Raw genomic sequence first — 15288 nt, 5'->3', positions numbered from 1 at the left:
GATACTGGGGGGTGGGGTCAGGCAGGTGCCACCCTGGGTCCTCCCTCTATGGCCTGCCCTGTACTCTGCCCCACCCTACCTGGAGCACTAGATGTGTTGCAGCTGGCATCACCATGACTAACTCCTCATGATGGGTTTGCATGGTTGTCTCCTGCCCCACCCAGTGCTGGGTGGGAGGGAGTCAATATGCAGGATGCAGCATGCTGGGACTGAGGAAGTGAGCAAGACCTGGGTGGATGGGAAGGTGTCATGGGGATCTTACTGAGCACTAGCCCTCCTCAGAAGCAGTCCAACCCCAAGGATGCCAACTCAGCCCCTGTGACCAAGGCCTCAGGCGGCGGGCAGCAATGGTTGCTCTACTTGGACAACAGGAACATGACCTTACTGGGATTCCCCCAGAACTGATATCCCACCTGGAGTAAGGAATAGAACTGTGGGTCCTGAATCTTCTGGGAGCTGAGGAACCAGAGATATTGAGAAGCTGCATGACAGCTGGCTCCCTCCCACCCAGCAGGACAGGATTCTGACATTGAGACTGAAAAAAAGAACTACCCATTTTAAACCAGAAATATTCTGAAGAAGTAAAAACCCCAGAATTGATATCAAGAAGATTTTCAAGGGGGTAATCAACAGGCATCCAAGAAGCAGAAAGTATAGGACCATGACGGTAAACTAGAAGGACATCTGGAAAATTCTGTTGGGCAGAGTTTGAAGAGACCCCCCCAACATGAAAAAGTAATCATGTATAGGTAAAGCTCTCCAGGAGAAAGAACACAGGAGTGTGGTGCATTTGATAGAAATTTGAATCTGACCCAAACTGTTGTTAGACCTCAAAGAAATAAAACAGGAGAGTAAGTCTTCAAACATGATACATACAGCAAAGCCTTCAAATATAATTTAAACCTAAATAGACATAGAGCAACCACACTGGCGAAAAAACTTATGAATGTAGTCAGAGTTGGCAAGCCTTTACTTGCAGCTCAACTCTTATTCTGTACTGTAAAGTTCACACTGGAAATAAACTATTCAAATGCAATGAATGCAGGAAAACTTTTGGGCTCAACTGCCACCTCCTTTTCCATCAGAGAATTCATAGTGGAGAAAAAACTTTTGGGTGTAGTGAAAATGGGAAGGCTTTCGGTAGAAGCTCAACTCTTATTCAACATCCTTAGTTCACACAGGGGAGAAATCTTATAAATGTAGTGAGTGTGGAAAAGACTTCAGCCAGAGCCTACGGTTAATGAAAAATCAGAGAATTCATACTGGAGAGAAACCCCATAAATGCAGTCAGTGTGGGAAGGCTTTCAGTCAAAGCTCAAGACTCTTTCTCCACCACAGAACTTATATTGGAATGAAACCTTATGTATGTAATGAATGCAGCAGAGCCTTTAGCTTTAACTCTCACCTTAGTGAACACCATAGGATTCACACTGCAGAAAAACCCTATATTTCTAATGAGTGCAGTAAGCCTTTAGTAAGAGTCTGACTCTTGTTCAGCATTGAAGGGTTCACCCTGGAGAGAAACCCTATCAGTGCATTGAATGTGAGAAAGCCTTCAGTCAGCACTCACAACTCTCCTTATGCCAGAGAGCAGACACTGGAGAGAAACCCTATGAATGTGGTGATTGTGGGAAAGCCTTCAGCTGGAGGTCAGCTCTCACTCAGCATCAGAGACTTTATACTGGTGAGAACCCTGATAAAGGCAAAAATATGGTCCAGCCTTTGTTCATGCCTCCAGGCTTATGTACATGGAAAAAATCACACTGGAAAGAAATCCTATGTATGTGATGAAGATGGCAAAGCCTTCTTTGCATTGGACAAATCACAATGGTGAGAAATTTTTTGGATGTAATGAATGTGTAAAAATTTTCAGGCCCACCTCAAAACTCTATGAACATCAGAAATTTATACTGAAGAGAAACCCTATTGTATTAGTCTGAAAGTGATATGTACCCCCAGAAAGGCCATTTTCTTTTAATCTTGATCCAATCTTGTGGGACCAGACCTATTGCCTAGAAGGAAACTTTGATTAGATGGTTTCCATGGAGATTGACCCACTTAATTATGGGTTTGATCTTTTAATTAGATTACTTCCATGGAGATGTAACACACCCAAGTGTGACACTTTGATTAGATGGAGATGTGACTCCGCCCATTCAAGGTGAGTCTTGATTAGTTCACTGGAGTCCTTTAAAAAGGAAGACATTTTGGAAATGCAGAAGTGACAAAGACACAGCTGTAGACATTTGGGGATGCTTGGAGTGCTGAGGGAGATGCCCAGAGAGCTGACAGAGGCAGATGTTTGGAATTTCGAAGCCCCAGGAGATGCCAGAAGCTGAGAGTGGACAGAAGCTAAACAGGAACCAGAGCCAATAGAGGCAGGCATTTGGAAATGTGTGGAGAACCAACAGAGAGAACAGAAGCCTAGACATGGACATTTGAAGATGCAGAACCCAGCAGATGTCATATATGTCTTCCCATGAGATGCTAAGCAAGCCAGAATCCAGAGTTGCATCACAGAGGAGCTATGTGAAGGCCCACAGATGCTTAGAGGGGAACCATTGGCATCGGAAGCTGGAGGCAACAGAACAGGAAACAAGGACAAGCAGACTCAAGCTATGTGCCTTCCCATGTGACAGACATTGGCCTTCTTGGATTTGAGGTCCCTTTCTCTGGATGCCTTAGTTTGGACATTTTTATTACCTTAGAACTGTAAACTTGTAACTTAATAAATCCTCTTTATAAAAGCCAAAAAATAAGAAGACACTCATCGAGCATAAAGAAGAATTTGAAAGCATGCAAAAAAGCATAACAGAATTTATGGAAATTAATGGCACAGTAGAAGAGATTTTACATACCCTAGAGAACATAGAAGTAATTGAAAAGGTGGGAAAAAAGGACCAGCGAACTAGAGGATAGGACATCTGAAATCTCACAGACAAAATAATAGATGGGGGAAAATGCAAAATTTTGAGCAAGATCTCAGGAAACTGAATGACAGCACGATGTGCCCAAATATGTGCATCAGGGCTGTCCCAGAAGAAGAGAGGAAAAAGTGGCAGAAAGAATATTTGAGGAAATAATGGCTTAAAATTTCCCAGTTCTCATGAAAGATATTAGCATACAAGTGAAAGAAGGGAAAACTACTACAAACAGAATAAATCCAAAAAGAGTTACTGGAAGACACTTACTAATCAGACTGTCAAATGCCAAAGGCAAAGAAAGAATTCGGAAAGCAGCAAGTGAAAATCAGTTCATCATGCTCAAGATAAGCTCCATAAGACTAAGTTCCAATTTTTCATCAGAAACCACAGAGGCAACAAAGCAGAAATATTATATAGTTAAGATACTGAAGGAGAAAAACTGCCAGTGAAGAATTCATCTGGCAAAACTGTCCTTCAAAAATGAGGTAGGAAATCCTAGAATGAGCTCGGACTCAGCATCAAGTGATGGAGAGAATCTTCTTGACCAAAAGGGGGTTGAGAGAAATGAGACAAAATAAAGTGTCAATGACAGAGATTTCAAACAGAGTCGAGAGGTTATCTTGGAGGTTATTCTTACACATTATATAGATATCACTTTTTAGTTAAGGTGCAATGGAGAGGCTGGAGGGAAGTGCCTGAGAGTGTAGAGTTGTGTTCCAATAACCACGTTTCTTGAAAATGATTGTATAATGATACAGCTTTTGCAATGTGATTGTGAGAATGTGAAAACCTTGTGTCTGATGCTGCTTTTATTTACCTTATGGACAGATGAGTAAAATATATGGATTAAAAATAAATAAATAGTAGGGAGAACAAATGTTGAAATAAATTTAGTAGAATGAAATGCTAGTGATCAATGAAAGGGAGGAGTAAGAGGTATGGAATGTATAAATTTTTTTCTGTTTTCTTTTCATTTATTCTTCTGAATTGATGCAAATAGTCTAATAAATGATCATGATGATGAATATACAACTATGTGATGATAATGTGAGTTATTGATTATATATCAAGAATGGAATGATCATTTGGTAAGAATGTTTGTGTTTGTGTATTGTTATGCTGAATAAAAAAATAAAAATAAAAATAATTTTAAAAAATCTTAATTGCCATAGCCCAAACAACCCCAAAGAGAAGTAAAAGTATCAAAGGTGATGGTGGAATTATACATAGAAGATAGGACTTAACAAATGAATGTGAATGCTGAATCATTAAATTAATATTTCTTTTAGTCTCCAGTATTTTAGAGCAACTAGAAGTAAAAACCTAAAATTGTGAAATTCTAACCTATGTCAAAGTCTGAAATATGTTCTACAACTAATTGTGGTGCTGTGCTTGGAAATTTATAGCTTTTTTGTATATATCTTCTTGTTCACAAAAAAAAGAAGGAAAAAAAGTCGATTGTGATGATAAAAAAGTATTTAAGTCCTCTAGCCTCCTATATTTTGGAGGAACAAGAAGGCAAAATATGAGTGGATCATATGGTAGCCCATGGCAAACTCTGGGATCTATCCTGTAAATGCTTTTTGAAGAGTGCTTTGAAAACTATTGTTTTTTTTATTTCTTTGCTTTGCATGTATGTTATACTATACAATGAAAAAGTTTGTAAAAAGTGCTTTCATGAGCTAGAACAAATGTATATTAGTATTACAAACAGTTAATAATAGACTGGATATGGGGAAAAAACATCTATTACAATCTATGGAGTGTAGTTAACAGTAATATTTTAATATTTTTTCATCAACAGTAAAAAATGTACCACACCAATGCAATAATGGAGGGATAAAGAGTATGGGATGTTTTGGGATGGTTGTTTGCTTTTGTTGTTGTTTTTGAGTAATAAAAATACTCTAAAATTGATTGTGGTGATGAATGCACAACTATGTGATAACACTGTGAGTCACTATTGTATAATTTCGATGGATTGTATGGTGTGTTACTATATGTCAATAAAACTGCATTTTTAAAAAGGTATAAGGCTTATAAAGGCTAAATAGCAAAATGGCAGAAAAAGTCCTATGTTATCAGTAATGTCTATAAATATAAATGGATTAAACTCTCTAGGCAAAAGGCAGAGATTGGCAGAATAGCTGAAAAAAAAGTATGACCCAAATATATGGTGTCTGCAAGAGATTCACCTCAAACTAAAAGAGAGTTTAGGTTGAGGTTGAGGATGAAAAGACAGAAAAATGTATACACACAAGTAGTAACCAAAAGAGAGATGGGGCAGCTATATTAATAACATTACATCCATTTCTTTTAATCTTGATTCCATACTGTAAATTGGAATCTTTTGATTAGATTATCTCCACGGATATGTGACACGACCAATTGTAGGTGTGACATTTGATTAGATGGAGATGTGACTCCACTCATTGCAGGTGGGTCTTGATTAGATTACTGGAATCATTTAAAAGAGAAAACATTTTGAAGAGAGTCAGAAACAACAAAAACAACAAAGCCAACAGAAAGAGCCAACAGAAATATCAGGGCCAACAGAGAGAGCAGAGACACAAATATTGGGAGATGCTTGGAGCCCAGTAGACATTGTCACGTGCATTACCACGAGTTGTTAAGCAAGCCAGAACCTGGAGGGAGCCAAGTGAAGCCAGGAAATGAAAGCTGACCCCAGAGAAGCAAAGTGAGAAACCCCCACATGAACAAAGACTGAAAGCATTGGAGCCCAGGAGCAGGGGACCAGAAGATGCCAGCCACATGACTTCTCAGCTGACAGAACTGTTCCAGACAGTATTAGCCTTTCTTGAGGGAAGGTAACTCCTTATTGGTGCCTTAATTTGGACATTTGCACTTCCTTAGAACTGTACACTTGTAACTTACTAAATTCCCCTTTTGTAAATCCGTTCCAGTTCTGGCATATTGCATTCCAGCAGCTTCCAATCTAACACATAGATTTTAAATTAAAAAAACAGCTATGAGGGATATAGATGATCATTATATACTGATAAAAGGGACAATTCAACAGGAAGATGTAAGAATTATAAATATATATGCACCTTACAGCAGAATCACAAAATATATAAAACAAATACTGACATATTTGAAGGGAAAAATTGATAGTTCTACGTTATTAGTAGATTTTGTACACCACTGTCAAATAACAGACAGAATATCTAGTCAAAGATCAATAAGTAAATACAGGACTTGAATGATATACTAAAATGACTAGGCCTAATAGACATACAAGTAACATATATAGACATATTTAGAACATGGCACCCAGCAGAATACACATTCTTCTGGAGTGTACATGGGTCAATCTCCAGGATAGGCCATATGTTGGATTGCAAATATCCACAAACTCTAAAATGTTGAATTCATACAATGTATCTTCTCTGACCACAACAAAATGAAGCTAGAAATTAACAGCAGAGGGAGAAATGGAAATTTTCACAAATATGTGAAAATTAAACAACATACTATTAAACAATAAATGGGTTAAAGAGGAAATCATGAGTAAAATTCAGACATATCTTCAGGCAAAAGAAAACACAACATACCAGAACATATGGGATGTATCAAGGCAGTGCTGTGAGGGAAATGTATAACTCTAAATGTTTACGTTAAAAAATAAGAAAAATTTTAAATCAGAGACCTAATCTCAAAACTGGAAGAACTAGATAAAGAAGTGCAACCTAAACCCAAAGTGAGAAGAAGGAAGGAAATAACAAAGATTAGAGTGGAGATAAATGAAACAGAAAAGTAAAAAACAATTGAGAGAATAAGTAAAACCAAAAGTTGGTTCTTTCAAAAGATGAATAATATTGACAAAGCTTTAGCTAGATTGACAAAGAAAAAAAGGTAGGGGATAAAAATAATGAAAATTAGAAATGAAAAAGGGGAACATTATTACTGGCCTCACTGAAATAAAAAGGTCTGTAAAAGGATACTACGAACAACTTTATGCCAATAAATTAGATAACCTAGATGAAATGGACAAATTCTTAGGAACTAGAAAACTACCTACATTTACTCAAGAAGAAATAGAAGATCTCAACAAACCAACTACAAGTAAAAAGATTGAAACAGTAATCAAAGTCCTCCCAAAAAGAAAGTCCAGGCCTAGATGGCTTCACAGGGGAATTCTGCCAAACATTCCAAGAAGAACTTAATCCAATTCTGCTCAAAATCTTTCCCAAAAAACTAAAGAGTAGAGAACACTCTTAAACTTACTCTATGAGGCCAACATCACCCTCATTCCAAAGCTGAATTAAGATACCACAAGAAAATAAAATTACAAACCAAAATATTTCATGAACATAGATGCAAAACTTCTCAACAAAATACTAGCAAACCAAATCCAACGGCATACTAGAAGAATTATGCACAATGATCAAGTGGAATTTATCCTTATTATGCAAGGGTGTTCAACATAAGAAAATAAATTAATGAAATACACATTAACGGAAGGAAGGGGGAAAAATACATTATCATTTCAATTGATACATAAAAAGCATTTCACAAAACACAGCACCCTTTCTTGATAAAAAAAAAAACTTAGAAAAATATGAATAGAAAGAAATTTCCTCAATCATGATAAAAGGTATATATGAGAAACCCATAGCTAATATCCTACTAAATGGTAAAAGACTGAAAGTTTTCCCTCTGAGCTCTGGAACAAGACAAGGATACCCACTTTCACCTTTGGTTTTCAAAATTATACTGAGTTCTTGCCAGAGCAATTAGGCAAGAAAAATAAAAAGCATTCAATTGGAAAGGAAGAAGTAAAACTTACCTTATTTGCAGATGATATGATCCTATATATATAGAAAATACTAGAAATCCACAACAAAGATGCTAGAGCTAATAAATGAATTTGGCAAAGTGGCAGGATATGAGATCAACCCCCCAAATTCAGTAGTATTTCTATACAAAAAAATATGAAAAATCAGAAAAAATCAATAAAAATCCCATTCACCATAGCAACTAAAAGAATTAAATACCTAGGTATAAATCTAACCAAGGTTGTAAAGGACTTGCAGAAAGAAAACTACAAAACATTGCTAAAAGAAATTAAAGAAGACCTAAATAAATAGAAAAAATTCATGTTTATATATTTGAAAACTAAATATTGTTAAGATATTAATATAACCAAAAACAATTTGCAGAATCAATGCACTCCCATTGCTGAATGGAGTGGGATTTTGTTGAAATATAAAAGCTAATCATCAGATTTATGTGGAAGTGGAAGTGCTTTGAATAGCTAAAGCCATCTTGAAAAAGAAGAATGAAGTCAGAGGACTCATACTTCCTGATCTTAAAACTTATTACAAAGCCACAATAAGCAAACCAGCATGGTCCTGGCACAAGGACAGGCATATAAACCAATGGAATAGAATTGAGAGTTCAGATATCAACCCTCACATTTACGACCAACTGACTTTTGGCTAGGTGGTAAAGATCACTCAACTGGGAAAGAATAGTATCTTCAGCAAATGGTGCTGAGAAAATTGGATCTCCATTTGCAACAACAGCAACAAAAAGTAAGGACCCTATTTCATACCATATACAAAAATCCACTTGAAGTGTATCAAAGACCTAAATATAAGGACTAGAACTATCAAACTCCTAAAAGAAAATGTAGGGAAGCATCTTCAGTACCTTGTGCTAGGTAATGGTTTCTTAGACTTTACTTCCAAAGCACAAAGAAATAATAGATAAATTATTATTATCAAAATTAAAAACTTTTGCTCCTCATGGACTTTATCATGAAAGTAAAATGGCAATGTACACAATGGGAGCACATGCTTAGAAACCACATATCTGATAAAGGTGTAATATCCACAATATATAAATAAATCCTTCAACTTAACCACAAAAACACAATTTAAAAATGGGCAACTATTGATAAAAATGGGCAAAAGACTTGAACAGATATCTATCCAAAAACGATATTACATGGCCAGAAAGCACATGGGGAGATGTTCAACATCACTAGCCGTCAGGGAAATGCAAATCAAAACCGAAATAAGATGCCATTTCACACTCATTAGAATGGCTGCTATTTTAAAAATGGAAAATAAAAAGTATTTTAAAAGATGTAGAAAAATAAGAACACTTATTCATTGCTTGTGGCAATATAAAATGATGGACTCACTGTGGAAGACAGTTTGCCAGTTCCTCAGAAAGCTCAGTATAGAACTAATATATGACCCAGCAGTCCTAATACTGGGTATATACCCAAAAAAGTTTAAAGTGGAAGAAGGAAATGCGGGAGGTGGGACAAGATGGTGGCATAGTGAGGTGTGGAATTCAGTTCACCCTACAGAGAAGCTAGTAATTAGCCAGGAATTGTATGGAAACACTCTTGGTAGGGCATCAGTGGCCACATACACATCATACACCAGTCCAAAATGAGTGGAACAATTGAGATTCTACACAGAACTCTAAGTTTTCCAAGCCACAGAGGCAGGCACCACTCTTCCACAGGCATGGCAGACTGGTTCCCCAAGGGGAAAGGAAACAGACTTTACTAGTTGCAAGACTTTACTTAAACAATTGCTGGATTAACAAATTCGGACTTCTGACAACAGGCCCCAAGCACAGATAAACCTGGAAAAGCACTAAAAGAACCAGAAATTTTCACTCCAGCAGAGAGGGGGTGAGGCTGAAGGAAAAAAAACAAACAGAGGCTTTTTTGAGTTGAACAGCACAAAATACTGTTAAAGGACTGGATCCCAAGGAAAGGGGGCACATAGAGCCTGGGGACACATAGAGCCATGTACCAACCCTAGCTCTTGATTCACAAAAGGCTTTTATTCTTTCTCTCTCTCTCTCTCTCTCTCTCTCTCTCTCTCTCTCTCTCTCTCTCTCTCTCTCTCTCTCTCTCTATCTATCTATCTATCTATCTATCTATCTATCTATCTATCTCTCTCTCTCTCCTTAACAGTTAATGAGATAGAACTGCAAGCACTCTCAGACTTCAGCACTGGCCCAGACAAGAGTGGAATTAAGGCATGCCTGAGAGACAAAGTAAATAGTCAGGTGAATGGGGCTAATTTCCTAAAGGGTGTATTTTACCCAAAAAAGTGGGGTGGGGCCCAGCTCAAGTAGTAGCCCTTCCTCAAGGAATTCAGACCCCAGGGACTGGGAAAAAAAAGAAGCAAATTAGCCTACCTACTACCTCAGTCTCTGTCTCAACCACACCACTAGCAGGGAGAGGTTGCTGAAATTAAAGGCACTACATCTCCTTATGCTGGTGAGAACCTGTGGGCAAACAAGTGCCATATGCTGGGCAGGTTAGGAAAAGCACAGAGTCTAAAGGCTTCAAGGAAAGTCTGACAACCTGCTGGGTCTCACCCTCAGGGAAAACTGATACTGGCCACTGTCTCCTGAGACATAGAGTCTCAGGAGACTCCCAGTCTTTCTGGTCTGGGAAAATCTGAATGGGATCAATCATCTCTGAGGAGACCCTTCTCAGAAACAGGTTTCATATAGGCAGGGCAAGAACAGAAACACAAGAGCTGAGAAATTCTGATCAGTTAAACAGAATGCATGCTATAGGTCTAGAATAAGTTGAACCAAATGCCAAAGAACAGATAGAGAACAAAACCAACCAACAAGAAAACTCTAAGTAAAAGAGTGAAAATGATCTCCAGAATAAACTAATTAAGGAAACCAAAATCCTACATACCAGCAAAAAAAAAAAAAAAAAGAGTCATACAAGAAAAATCAAAGGTATGCCCAGTCAAAGGAACAAGCCAATATTTCAAGTACAACACATGTTGAAACAACTAATTAAGGATGTTGGAACAGCCATGCAAAATCACATCAAAAATCAAATCAATGAGTTGGGGGAAGATTTGGCAAAAGAGATGAAGAATATAAAGAAGACATTGGGCAAACATAAAGTAGCATTCAAAAATTTGAAAAAATAAATCACAGACCTTAAGGGAATAAAAGGCACAATAAAAGAGATGAAAAAACAATGGAGACCTAAAACAACAGATTTGAAGAGGCAGAAGAAAGGATTAGTTAACTAGAGGACAGAACATCTGAAATTCAATACACAAAGAAAAAATGGGGGAAAAATGGAAAAACATGAGAAGGGTCTCCGGGAATTGAATGACAACAGGGAGCACATGAATATATGTGTTGTGGGTGTCCCAGAAGAAGAGAAGGGAACAGGGGCAGAAAGACTAATGGAGGAAATAATCACTGAAAATTTCCCATCTTTTATGAAAAGACATAAAATTACAGACCCAAAAAGCACAGTATACACCAAACAGAATAGATCCAAATAAACCTACTCCAAAACACTTACTACTCAGATTATCAAATGTCAAAGACAAAGAGAGAATTTTGAAAGCAACAAGAGAAAATCAATCCATCACATATCAGGAAGTTCAATAAAACTACGTGTGGATTTCTCAGCAATACCATGAAGGCAAAGGCAATGGTATAATATATTTAAGATTCCTAAAGAGAAAAACTGTCAAACAAGAATTCTATACCCAGCGAAGTTGTTCATCAACAATGAGGGGGGTGGCCCAAGAGAGCCTCTTTCATTGCTCAGATGTGGCCTCTCTCTCCAGCCAACACAACAAGCAACCTCACCACCCTCCCCCTGTCTACGTGGGACATGACTCCCAGGAGTGTGGACCTTCCTGGCAACATGGGACAGATATCCTAGAATGAGCTGAGACTCAGCATCAAGGGATTGAGAAAAACCCTTGAATGAGCTGAGACTTAGCATCAAGGGCTTAAGAAAACCTTCTCAACCAAAAGGGGGAAGAGTGAAATGAGACAAAGTGTCAATGGCTGAGAGATTCCAAACAGAGTCGAGAGGTTATCCTGGAGGTTATTCTTATGCATTAAGTAGATATCACCTTGTTATTCAAGATGTAATGGAGAGGCTGGAGGGAACTGCCTGAAAATGTAGAGCGGTGTTCCAGTAGCCATGTTTCTTGAGGATGATTGAATAATGATATAGCTTTCACAATGTGACTGTCTGATGCTCCTTTTATCTACCTTGTCAACAAACGAGTAGAACATATGGAATAAAAATAAATAATAGGGGGAGCAAATGCTAAAATAAATTTAGTCTGAAATGCTAGTGATCAATGAAAGCGAGGGGTAAGGGGTATGGTAGGTACAATCTTTTTTTTTCTTTTCTGTTTTCATTTTATTTCTTTTTCTATTGTCTTTTTATTTCTTTTTCTAAGTCAATGCAAATGTTCTAAGAAATGATGACTGTGCAACTAAGTGATGATATTGTGAATCACTGATTATATATGTTAATGTTTTATTTGGTTTGTTAATTTTTTTAATTAATAAATTTTTTTAAATGAGGGGGTTGGGCCACGTGGCTCAGCAGACACAGTTCTCTCCTGCCATGCCAGAGACCCAGGTTTGATTCCCAGTGCCTGCCCATGCCAAAAAAAATAAAAAATAAAAAAGAATGCAAAAATGAGGGGAACTGTAACAACCTTGGCAGAGGAACTGGAAGCATCTTGCATTCTGCCAAGACAATGTTTTGAAACACAGAAAATCAGATTTTATCATGTGGGCAACCTGCTGCAACTGGTCTGCCTGGATGGACAGCCTGAGGAGGCCCCTTCACCTGAGAGAGCCAGGCAAGCCTAGTCCAACCTTGGGTATCTCTCCTTCCCTTCTGCAACAGGCTCTGAACCAAGCTGCAAAGCCTGTGGGGCTCACTTTGTGAACACAGCCAGGAAGCAGACATGCTTGGACTGTAAGAAAAATTTCTGAATGTCTTGTTCAAGCCAAGAGGAGACTGGGTCCCACCTCTGTCTTCTCTGTCAACAGTTCTGGGTGATAGCCTTTCAGTGGGAGTGAAGATGAAGATGATCATGAAGATGAAGATGAAGGACATGAGGAATTATCTCAGCCTCCATGACACCTCTTCTGAAATGCGTCATGAGAAAGAGGAGTTGGTGTTCTTGGTGCTTGGCCAGCAGCGTGTAATCTCCCAGACTTCCCCAAGTTACAGGCCTTCCTGACCCAGCCTCACACCCACACAGCACCTCTTATCTCACCCAACCTCCCTTCTTCACCTACACAAGCCACCCCTATTAACCCAGCCCAGGCTTAGGAAACTCATCAGACCAATGGCCATGTGTCTCAAGACCAAGAGGAACCCATCTACCTGGAGAGCACAGCCAGAGTACCTGCTGAGGATGAGATATCGATTCAGCAGATAGCTTCATGCCATGCCGGAGGGCTTCTCTGTCTGACTTGACTAATCTGGAAGACATTGAAGTGCAGACAATGAGGCAGCTGAAAGAGATCCTAGCTCACAACTTTGTAAATTACAAGGGCTACTTTGAGAAGTGGGAGCTGATGAAGAGGGTGACTTGGCTGTATAAGGATCAAAAAGGACTCCAACACCTGGTTTGTGGTGCTGAAGATGAAAATGGAGGAGTGGTGCCATGCAGCATGGAAAAGAGCCTGTGTAAGATCTGTACGGACTCACCCATTGACGATGTTCTGCTGGAATGTGGCCACATGGTAACTTGCACCAAATGTAACAAGTGCATGAATGAGTATCCCATCTGTTTGCAGCCTGTGATCCAAGTATTGCACATCTTTTAATTCTGAGGGCTTACACTGGCTTCTTCAGTGCCTTACAGGGACACAGCCCTGGGTGTCTGGGCTCATGGTTGGCCATCTCACAGAAGAAAATTTGCAGAATGTTCCCAAGACCAGGGCAGGCAAAGACACCATGTCACCCTGGGTTTGCCTTTCTTGCCATGAGGGTGCATCCCTTGGCTGACAGAGTCCCTGAGGCCGGTGGGGACTGGCACAAATTGCATGGGCAAGTCCTTGTTTTATGATCTTAGGGTGATGATGGCAATTGACTTTCCAGATCTTGGAACTTGTCTTCTTCCATTCCTCTGAGAACCGAGACAACTTCTCTTGCAATTTCAACCTTCCATTTCCCACCCATCCCATTGAGATACCTCTGTTTTACCAATCACAGAAGTCCTGCTAGAAATGGTTCTCTTTCTCTCCAACACATTTGGATTTATTTCTGGTCTCTAGCTTTCTGTGCTTTGATTTAACTTTGCTAAAGTCTTTGGCTATATTCCCTACAGCCCATTTGTTTCTTGGGACCAAAAAGATGTTAGCTTATCAGACCAATAGTGGTCCTCCTAGGATAGAATTTTGGACCAGCAAACTTGTGAGAAATGAAACACAAATGCTGTCAAAAGTCTTCAGTGTTGTTTAGAGTTTCATCCTTAAGTGCTGGGATTACAAACTATCAGTCTCTTGACCTGACATTGGGAGCCAACAGAGGATCTGGCTCCCCAGCTGCTGGGAAATTTCAGTCTCATCTGTGCTGCTTCCTCTCTTGAGGCTTGCGCCATCCTTAATTTTATTTCATGATGAAAGGGGAAGTTCTGGAGGAGGCAGTGGCTTTCTGCTTAACTTTGACTTCTGATCCTCCTTTTCCAACAGTAAGAGGTCTTAATTTGCTTTCTGAGATTGAGGTCCCTCCCTTTTCCATGGAGTTTATAAAGCATCATGGTCTTGCTGACTTCACATTGAAAGAATAGAGCCTTGGGCAAAGAGGCTTGCTCTTCTCTAGCCAGTCTTTTACGGAGAACAACCTGTAAGACAGAGCACCTAAGAGGTATCAGAAGGTACTGTTTTAGGCTGGATTTTGTTCTTGAACAGGCCGTCAGTAGCCTTTATCCCCAAAATTGGTGGGAAGTCTGTACTCCCATTTCCTTTCTTGGCCCACATTTAGGGAAAGGTCAGGAAGAAGCCCTGGAGGGCCAAGGAGGGCCATGTAGTAGGTGATGTTCATGTGCCCACTTAACATCTTTATAACACTGGAGGAAGGAAGGGCTTAAGGAAAGCTCAATCGAGAATCTTAGCCAAGTGCAAAACATGCTGTGAGAAGAGCTATGTGTGCTCCCATTACCAATTAAAGAACTATGCAAACCCTAAACACATGAGGGCCTTGGCAGAGCCCACTCTGCAACCAAGATCTCTCAGATTAGAAGAACCAATAGTGACTTTGGGAAGCAGTGAGAAAGCCCTAAGAAGGGGACTTATTATGTTGGATCACACATGATTGTCCTTCCCCTTCCCCTCCATCATCACCAGCCACTAACTCCCTTTTAGGGAAGTGAAATAATTTCAGGAAGTAGTTCATCAGCTGAACACTGGGCCACTGATCCTGGCATCATACCAAGTCCTGGATGATTTGATTCTGGACCACAGCCTTTGTAGAAGTTGGGAGAATCAAGATTCTCCATGAAGACATATTTTCACCGTTCCTTTCTGCTAGACAGTAAATTCTATAGTTTACGATGGCTGC

General features: G+C 39.2%; 2 pseudogenes; both read left to right on the top strand.

The window, feature by feature from the left end:
- The first annotated feature begins 347 nt into the window (after positions 1 to 347).
- Positions 348 to 1940, top strand: LOC143658428 (uncharacterized; annotated as a pseudogene).
- Positions 1941 to 12501: 10561 nt separating this feature from the next.
- Positions 12502 to 13553, top strand: LOC143660280 (E3 ubiquitin-protein ligase rififylin pseudogene; annotated as a pseudogene).
- Positions 13554 to 15288: the final 1735 nt, after the last annotated feature.

The sequence above is a fragment of the Tamandua tetradactyla genome, chromosome 16 (genome assembly GCF_023851605.1).
Source record: "Tamandua tetradactyla isolate mTamTet1 chromosome 16, mTamTet1.pri, whole genome shotgun sequence".
Taxonomy (NCBI): domain Eukaryota; kingdom Metazoa; phylum Chordata; class Mammalia; order Pilosa; family Myrmecophagidae; genus Tamandua; species Tamandua tetradactyla.
This window is presented reverse-complemented; position numbering and strand designations above follow the sequence as displayed.